Source organism: Eptatretus burgeri, chromosome 11, assembly GCF_056783735.1.
Source record: "Eptatretus burgeri isolate ZD-2024b chromosome 11, Ebu_testis_v1, whole genome shotgun sequence".
In the NCBI taxonomy this organism is placed as follows: Eukaryota; Metazoa; Chordata; class Myxini; order Myxiniformes; family Myxinidae; genus Eptatretus; species Eptatretus burgeri.
In genome coordinates this window covers 90,038,021-90,046,678 of record NC_140971.1, presented here as the reverse complement: position 1 = coordinate 90,046,678, position 8,658 = coordinate 90,038,021, and the positions used below count along the sequence as shown (strand labels likewise).

The 8,658-nt window shown below is 46.3% G+C and overlaps 1 pseudogene; it reads right to left on the bottom strand.

Annotated features, from left to right (window-relative positions):
* Positions 1 to 4,996: 4,996 nt before the first annotated feature.
* Positions 4,997 to 7,519, bottom strand: LOC147017600 (uncharacterized; annotated as a pseudogene).
* Between the last annotated feature and the right edge of the window lie 1,139 nt (positions 7,520 to 8,658).

Below are 8,658 nucleotides of genomic sequence, written 5' to 3'. Positions count from 1 at the left end.
CTTATTTGGGTTGAAATTGCTTGGCATCGATATATTTTATTTATCTCTCATAGTAAATGTTTTCGAGTAAATGTGAGGTAATTAAGCCTCCCCATATAGCATAGAGGAAGGCTTCTTATTGCTGTTGTAGGGTTTGTTTCAACAATTGACACCCCAATTTTTAATGGTACCATAAAGTTTCTTAGATTCCCAGGAGGACTAAAGCATCATTTATAATTTTTTTCTTCTTCCTCCACTCTCAACACTCCAAATTTCTGAACTGTATCAATTTCCGAGCTATATCTCAGAGGCGGCTAGGACTTTCGGAATTACATTTTGAACAATGTGAAAAGAGAGTACTTAGGTTGACCTAATTTTTGACATTGACCTAATTTAAGGCTATGACCTAATTGTAGTCTTTTGTCATTTTTCTTACTCTAACTCGACTAAAGTTAGTCTCATCAGAACAAAATTGCCCGTGCTCGATAGATTCGGGCAAGGTGCATTTGAACTTAATTTACAACATACACCTCTGGGTTAAAGCCAAGATTTTACACCCCTTGGAGTACGATGCAACCATTGATGTTTTTCTGCCAACGTCAGAACTGTATCTCAGAGTCGTCTGGGACTTTCGGAATGACATTTTGTATTAATAATGGGACAAAAATGGATGCGGAGTTGACATAACTTTGACCTTGACCTAATTTTAACGTCATGTCCCAATTCTAGCCATTTTAACATTTTTCGCCACAACCTGACTAAGGTTTTCCATTCGGATCTAAATTTCCCTCTCTAGGTAGCCTAGAGCAAGTCACAATTATGCTTAATTTACATCATACCCCTCCGAGTTAAAGGTCAAGGTCAAATGGCGGTCTGAAAAAAAAACACTTTTTTGTCATCGTTCAATCTTGCCATTGCAGAATCTCAAAGACCACTTGGCTTTCCAAGATGTTTTTGCATCATAATAGTCGATCTGCACTTGATTCATGTACTGAAGTTGTGACCTTATCAACAAAGAACACATTTTGATCAGAACTTGAATAATTTTCCTCCTGTTTTCATGATGTTGGGTTTTCTGGATAGATTATAGATGGGGACACATTTTCTTAATTTGCACTCTTTCCCGAAATATGTTGCCACATGATGCATGAGCGGAACGTTAATTTCAATACATTTACCTATTTTCGGTGTCACGACATTTACTTATTACCAACTTCATGGTCCCACAACATCGTGTTGCAAACCCTGCCGGCATTGTGAGTTTCTCTACTCTTAGATATGTTGTAAAGGATTCGGCGGTGGCGGGATTCGCACCCGACTCTTGACAGCCAAATGTTGAAGATTCGGCGTCACTTAACAGCACCGCCGTCTCCGGGGTTATAACACCGGCCAGTTCGGCACAGGCCTCGGGTCACGTGCCTCGGATCACGATACCAACGTACACCTGGGCCTTACCAGTTGGGGAAATAGACCCCGGCTACAGACTGGGTTTGTCAGAGACCGAGCAAAGTCTGCCAGTCCGTAGCCCGTTTAGTTTGAAATACAAATCGAGCGAATTGTTCCTCAGCACGGCACAAATAAACTCAAGGCAGCAACTTTCATATTAATCAGCCAGATTTATTGGGGACACATCGGGGAACACGACACAAGCAAAACATTCACGGACGTTACAATTAATCTATAACCCGCTCTTAACTAGGGAGCTATGGATTACGGGTTTCGAAGGGAACCCGAGCAAGATAAACCTTAGACAACATGCAGACAACATGCAGACAAGACACAGAGTACTTGGTGATGCCTCATGGACGAGAGGAAAAGTGTCAAAGGCACGAATGCGGCTTGTGACAAGCCGATGTCAAAGGATTCGAGTGCCCAAGCTCAAACACGCCGCGTGGCAAGATGGCGGCGTCGTCCTTTTGTCGCACCGCTCACGCACCAGCCTCAGCGCGTTCAGCCCCCGTAAGGTCGACAGCACAAGAGCGAAAGATCCACGGTGTGTTCCAGCTGGCTTTTCACAAGGTCCAGCATACAAATCCAGGCCTGGCCAGCTCACCAGATTAGGCCAAATCGGGATGTTGGGCTCCGCAGGCAGATCGACAGGATGGCGTAATGTGTCAAGCCGTGCCGGGAGCAAAGACAGACAGAGGCTCCGTAGTTGGAGTCAGAATGAACCTGGGGACGACCTGCACGCTTGGTCCATCGCCAAGGAGGAACAGCCGTCAAGTCACTCCTCATCAAGCAGATCGCAGACTCGACTCTCGCAGCCTCTCATCCAGCAGAAGGCAGACTTGACTCCAGCAGCCTCTCATCCAGCAGAAGGCAGACTGACCTCATGCAGTTCCTCTTGCCTTTTTCACTAAGCAGATCGCAGACAGACACAGCCATCCCTTATACAGCAGATCGGGACTCCACTCTCAGTCACTTACTCCCTTGCCTTCCCGGCGCTCGCTCTGGACACTCCCCCGGGGACCCGTGATTGGTCCATCGCTTGAGATTGCAGCTGCCCTCCACAAATCGGCTTCCGACACCTCTCGCCGACCGACACTCTCAGAGCACTGGGCGGGGCTAGTTTGGAGAAGGGAAGGAAAACGACGCAAGGCGCCTCCCAGTCCACCACCACTATACGAACACTGGAGAGCCTGCGACACCTCCCGACACACATGTAACGTCCAATGACCGAACAACCTGGCTAAACATGCATGTAAGGGGGGATCTGGGCTAATCCTATATTTAATAACACACTAAGGGCCATTTCTGCAACACTACCCCCACCTTTCTCACGAGGCTCTCCCGAGCCTCCATCTGGGGCAGCCCACAGTCATGGCCCTGTCTAACGTACAGCACAAATCTCCCATTTACTCTAACCCACAATATGGGAAGCACTTAACTCCAAAAACAAAAGTGTCACAGTAAGATTGGCATGTCCCTATCCTAGTGTGTCGGATCACGAATCTAACAAACAAATTCACACTCTATGCACACTACTTAACATTCTAATTATGGACTTGAGCGGGAGGACATTCAATTTTACTGTTAACACCAATATTTGCATCGGAGCAGGACATTCAAAGGTTCAAAGTTCTTTAACGTGTTCGCTCCTTCATGCCCCCTCCCGGCAGTATTGTCTATTCACCAATGAGGGTTTCCTCACTTCGTGGCCTTATTGGCCTCTCACCAGTTGAGTTCAGTCGGCCCAGTGGCCTAATCTCACAAAGAGTTCTTTGGCCCACTGAGCCCACAAAATGGCATGAATCTTCAGCCGCAACGGCCCACAAAATGGCATGAATCTTCAGCCGCAATGGCCCACAAAATGGCATGACTCTTCGGCCGCAACGGCCCACAAAATGGCATGAATCTTCGGCTGCAACGGCCCACAAAAACACTTTGGCCTCAATGGCCCACCAAAATGCTTTGGCCCATATGGCCTACTCAAAAGCAGCAGCAGACAACAAGCCCTGCATTGGACAGCAAGTGGCACAGCAATGGTGGCACGGTGATATCGATGGTAAGCAAATGCAGTTTGGAGGCGTTCTTGAGGACGCAAGTGGGTGTGATGACCTCAGACCAGGTGAGATGGAGTGTACCCTTAACCTTTCTTGCCTGACTTGCTTGGCAGGACTTGTTTTGGTATGGTCTTCTCAATAAGTTCTTTGTTTTTCTTTCTTTACAGACAGGATGGTGTGTTTCTTACTCAAACTGTATCTTCGTGGGTGTGTGCTCATGACATACTGGTGGCCTCTCAGGCACTTGGAGAGGGTGACCTAGCCTGGCCATTGTTAACAAATTTTCCCATCAACATTCCTCGTACCAGGTGTCACGCATGAATGGTGCAGAGGAGAGTTCATCGAACCTAACCATTTACTTTTAGCTCTAAACAATGAAACAAACTCTGCTATGGCGAGAATGATCCTAATGACCCATTTTTCCCGACCTGGCACACTGTTCCATTCTTTTAAACCAAACCTGGGCAAGGCCCTTATGTCTTTTTTCATTTGGTGGTGCTAGGCATAACTCGCTGGCTGGGGAGTGTGACTACTACTAGGCCTCTTTGCCTGCTTCCAATCAGGGGTGGAGGACACCCAGCGACCTCGAGGTTCACCTGAGCGTGCTTCTGGCGCTCCTAACTAAGGGGTGGCTCTCTAGCTCCCATACTGTGCTCTCTTGGCACTAAAACCTATCGTGCTCTCCTGGCACCTATGACAGCCTTCACCTGCCAGGAACCCCTAAAGCCCTGGTGCCCTCTCTCCCGACTCACCAACTTCCAATACCATGTCACACTCCCAGCCAGTACCACCATACCTTGGCCTGCACCTACCCCTTGCAGTCCTCCTGCACAATGGAACAGCAGCCAGAATCCATGCCAAATCCTCAAAGTCCCCCTAACCTACACTAACTTGGTTAGGAGACTCCTACCAACAGGGTACGTTGTTCGCACTCACTCTCCTCATTTGCACAATCACGCCATTCACCCAAACACTTTAGTCATTCATTCCACAGTGCTACACACCCAATCCACAACACCATCCAACACCTTTCCCTTTTATGTGAAAACAAAAACACACCAGTCCCTCGGATCCCACTTGGTCATCAAATTTAACTGATACACTATTTTTGTCAAACCCCAATCAATTTGTCACTTCGTCCGTCGTCCGCTGGCCTCCTCCATACTGCCCTTATCGTTTATTTCCAACAATTTAAACAAAACATCAAAATCTCTTCACCAGCCCCATGGAACTGCTGCATGGTTCCAACCAGGCATTTCAGTCTTTCCTCAAACAAGCCACTCTTTGTCATGGACTTGTTTCAGGTGTGTTTAACGCTCTGCCTGTGATGTCGCCACCACTTTTTTTTTTCAATAATCACCCAAATCCACTCGTGCCACTCTGATTCCTTCTGTCAGTCTCAATTTGCAAACACTCTCGATATAATTTCCAATCAAAATTTATTTTCATCCCAATATGGCCTGCTTCCTTGGCTCATTGGAAGGAGAGTGAGGGAACGAATCCCTCATTACCCATTACATGACCCCGCTGCCTTTCCGCCACAGCTCAAAGGGGTCACGTCTCAATTGGGGTTGTGGTCTACCCTCTCCTCTTCTCCAGGGTTCGCTGAAATCAGGTAAACCCCAATCGGGGGAGCGGCCTCCCCCTCTTCTCCCTAACTCGCTGAAGACAGATAAACTCCACTCAGCTAGCCAAACTCCTCGTGTCCTCAGAGAGGTTTGAAGACCAAGTGACACACGCCAGTGCCACTTGCTACTCATCTGCACTCTACCCCGAAGTTCCTGTGAGGCTGAGAGAGAAATTGAAATCCAATTTCTAAAGCCTGCTCCTGGATGCAGCACCTCCAACTTTGCAAGAACCCATGTGGAGCTGTCCGTTATGGTTTCTTTCCACTATGTCAAGTTATGTCCTGGTGGCATTTCTATTTCCCCGGGCACCTCTTACCTATTTCCTACGTCACCACTCATTCCACGCTCAGGACTCCCACATACAGCAGGCTGCACACATTCCAAGGTTATGTGTTCACATTCCACCCAGTCAACCTTGCCAGTGTACTGACCAACTGCCTCGCATTCCAGGGTTGCATCCTCGACAGCCACGTGAGTACCCACACACGTTTCGGCCTTGGCAGCACACACCGGTGCTGTAGTCTGGAGAGTGGGCTCACAGCATTCATTCACAGGCACTCCACACACACATTCAGGGGTCACACATACGTGCACCCCATCAGACAGAGTCTCCTCATTAACATAAAATTCAATTCCTACCTTAAGCTCATCATCCGCACCATGTATGCATGTGCCCACGTACCTGCCTCGCTCTAGAGTCACCTCGGTCCGGTCGCTTCTCTCCAGCAGGTTGCTCATCATCGATTCGGCACTCTCCTCCGGGGCTGTCAGCTCCACATGCTGGACCTGCTCAAAATGTGTTTCATTCTTCAACAACCCCGTATGCTCCCTCAATGTCTCCATCACCAGGGTTTGCTCTAATTGTGGTGTCATCCGACGAGTGATGTCAATCAAGTCCCGCACCACTAACATTCCTCCCTGTGGTGATGTCACACATCCCATATTATTGTGCTATCCTACTTCCTGGCTCCATTTTCTTTTCCATTCGAGTTGTTCTTCCTCTCCGAGCCTTTTTAGTTGTTCGTTATCTTTCCGGAGTTTTTCTATCTCTGCGTACTCCAACTTTGCTCTCTCCTTCAGTTGGTCAATTTCAAATTCATATTCTTTTTGTTCCCTCTCCCCCTGTCTCTCATGTTCCTCATTCTTCAATCTCGTCGTTTATCTCAATTGGTCGATTTCCCTTTCCTGCTTCATTCCTTGTTCTTACACCATCTCCACGTACTCCAACCTTGCTCTCTTCTGTCGGTGGTCAATTTCAAATTCATGTTCTTTTTGTTTCCTATCCCACTGTCTCTCTTGTTCTTCATTCTCCAATCTCATCGTTTCCCTCAATTGGTTGATTTCCTTTTCCTGCTTCATTCCTTGTTCCTTCACAATCTCCGCATACTCCAACCTTGTTCTCTCCTTTAGTTGGTCAATTTCAAATTTGTATTCTTTTTTGTTTCCTATCCCACTGTCTCTCTGGTTCTTCCTTCTCCAATCTCGTCATTTCCCTCAATTGATTGATTTCCCTTTCCTGCTTCATTCGTTGTTCTTTCACTACTCTTTCTTCCATCTCATTCTTTAATCTTGCCTTGGCTTCGAACTGTTAGATCTGCACAGTGTGGTTCCTTAACGTTTCATTCTCCGTTCTTTCTCTTTCCTCACTTAACATCCTCAGCTCGTTTTGTAATTCCCTCTCTTTGTTTTGGTGTTTCTGTAACTCAGAAGCTTTTCCCCATAATTCCTTGCTCATCTCCGCACCTCTTTCGCATGCTTCCTTCCTCCTTTCATCCATTCTCTTACCGTATTCCTTGCTAATTTCCAGTTCACGTGCCAGTGCATTCCCAAAACTGTCATGACTTTTCAAAACAATTCTTCCTTCCTTTTCTCCAGATTTTTCTCTCCTCTTTTTATCTCCTGTTCTCGGCTCTCTGTTATCCAATTGCCTGATCTTACCTCTTTCTTCAGATGTTTCAATTCCAAATCGTGTTCCCATTTTTCCCTTTCCAGCTTTATTTTCCATTCTTTTTCCAGGTTCTCCCTATCCCGGGAGTTACTAATTTGCTCCTCCTCTATTCCCTTGTTCAGTTTGCTCTTCTGATGTTCTGACAACTCATGGGTAAACCACTCTACTTTAATCATTTATCCATGTAGTACCTCGACTGTGTTGGCCAAGTCCTTTTCCAGCCCCTGAATTCGTTCCTGTGCATCAGCCAATTGTTGTGATTCCCTGTGCACATAATTTTCCTGAACCTCGTCTGCATGCCGTTGTGCCTCGTTCAATTTAATTTGTAACTCCTCTATATAATTCTCATCACACCTCATCTGTTCCAAGGCATCCCCCAATCGTGCCTGAAGCTCGTTAATGTATGCGTCGTCATCCTGCTTCGTTTGCCATGGCGCATGCCGTGACCACGTGGTTTGAAACGGTGGACGGGAGCCTTTTCTTCGTGCTGTACGGTTCATTGCGCGATTCATACTAACCCTCTCCCGTTTTGGGTCGCGCCGAGATGGAGCCGCGCCGCCATTTTGCGACTCCATCTTTCTTTATAATTTCGAAGTGTTACACCCAATCCGCTCAAAATAAAATCAAAGCAAATTTGGAATTTGCGAGCGACATTTCTACCCCCCCCTCCCCTCGCGCCTCTCGTAACCAATGTTCGAGGTGCGAACGACACCAGATGTTGTTGAATCGGTGTCCTGCAAATTTATGGAGGTGGAGGGGTTCACAACCACTCCTGACTACCAGTGTTATTAACCTCCGCCATCGAAGATCGGAGGTTACTGTTTTCACCCCTTTGTTTGTTTGTTTGTTATCTTGCCAAAACAAAGTTTTTGCAAGATATGTTAGTCAGCTTGTATGTTTTTTATTTTGCCAAAACGAAGTTTTTGCAAGATATGTTCGTCAGCTTGTATGTTTTTTTGTTTTTTTTGTTTTTTTGTTTGTTTGTTTGTCTGTAATCAGGTGTAAAAAATTCTGCAGAGCACAGTTATCATTGGAAATTTTTGTAACTTCGCATATCAGAGGCCTATAGAGGTCCCTTTCAGCGCACAAAATTTTGAAGGTCAAGGTCAAAGGTCAAGGTCACTTTGTCGCAAATCAGGGGAGTCGACGAAACCCTTATTTTTTGAGTAATTTTGATCGGATCGTCTTCAAACTTCATGGGAATATAGTTCATGGTCTGGCGCTCAGCTGATTAGTTTTTGGTGGCGATTGGCCTTGACCTTCATGGTTAGCACCTTAGGTCAAACATATTTGACCCCAAGGTCAAATTTTCAAGTTTTAGGAACCATATCGTGTAGTACCTCAAATTGAACACCTCGATGAGTACTTTCTAGATATGTCAAGCTTGAGACATTATGACGTCATTTGGTGACGTTATGAGGCAAACGCATATTTTTCATGGTTACTCTGTAGAACGATTCTCATCGGAATCTCTCGTCGGCAGATATTCCTCAAGGAGTCGCTCCTGGTGGACAGTTGCTCTGTTCACCTCAGTGTGACCTTAAAGAAGTCACACGTGTTCACCTTTTGGCAAGATACGGGTCATTTTTTTTGTTTGTTT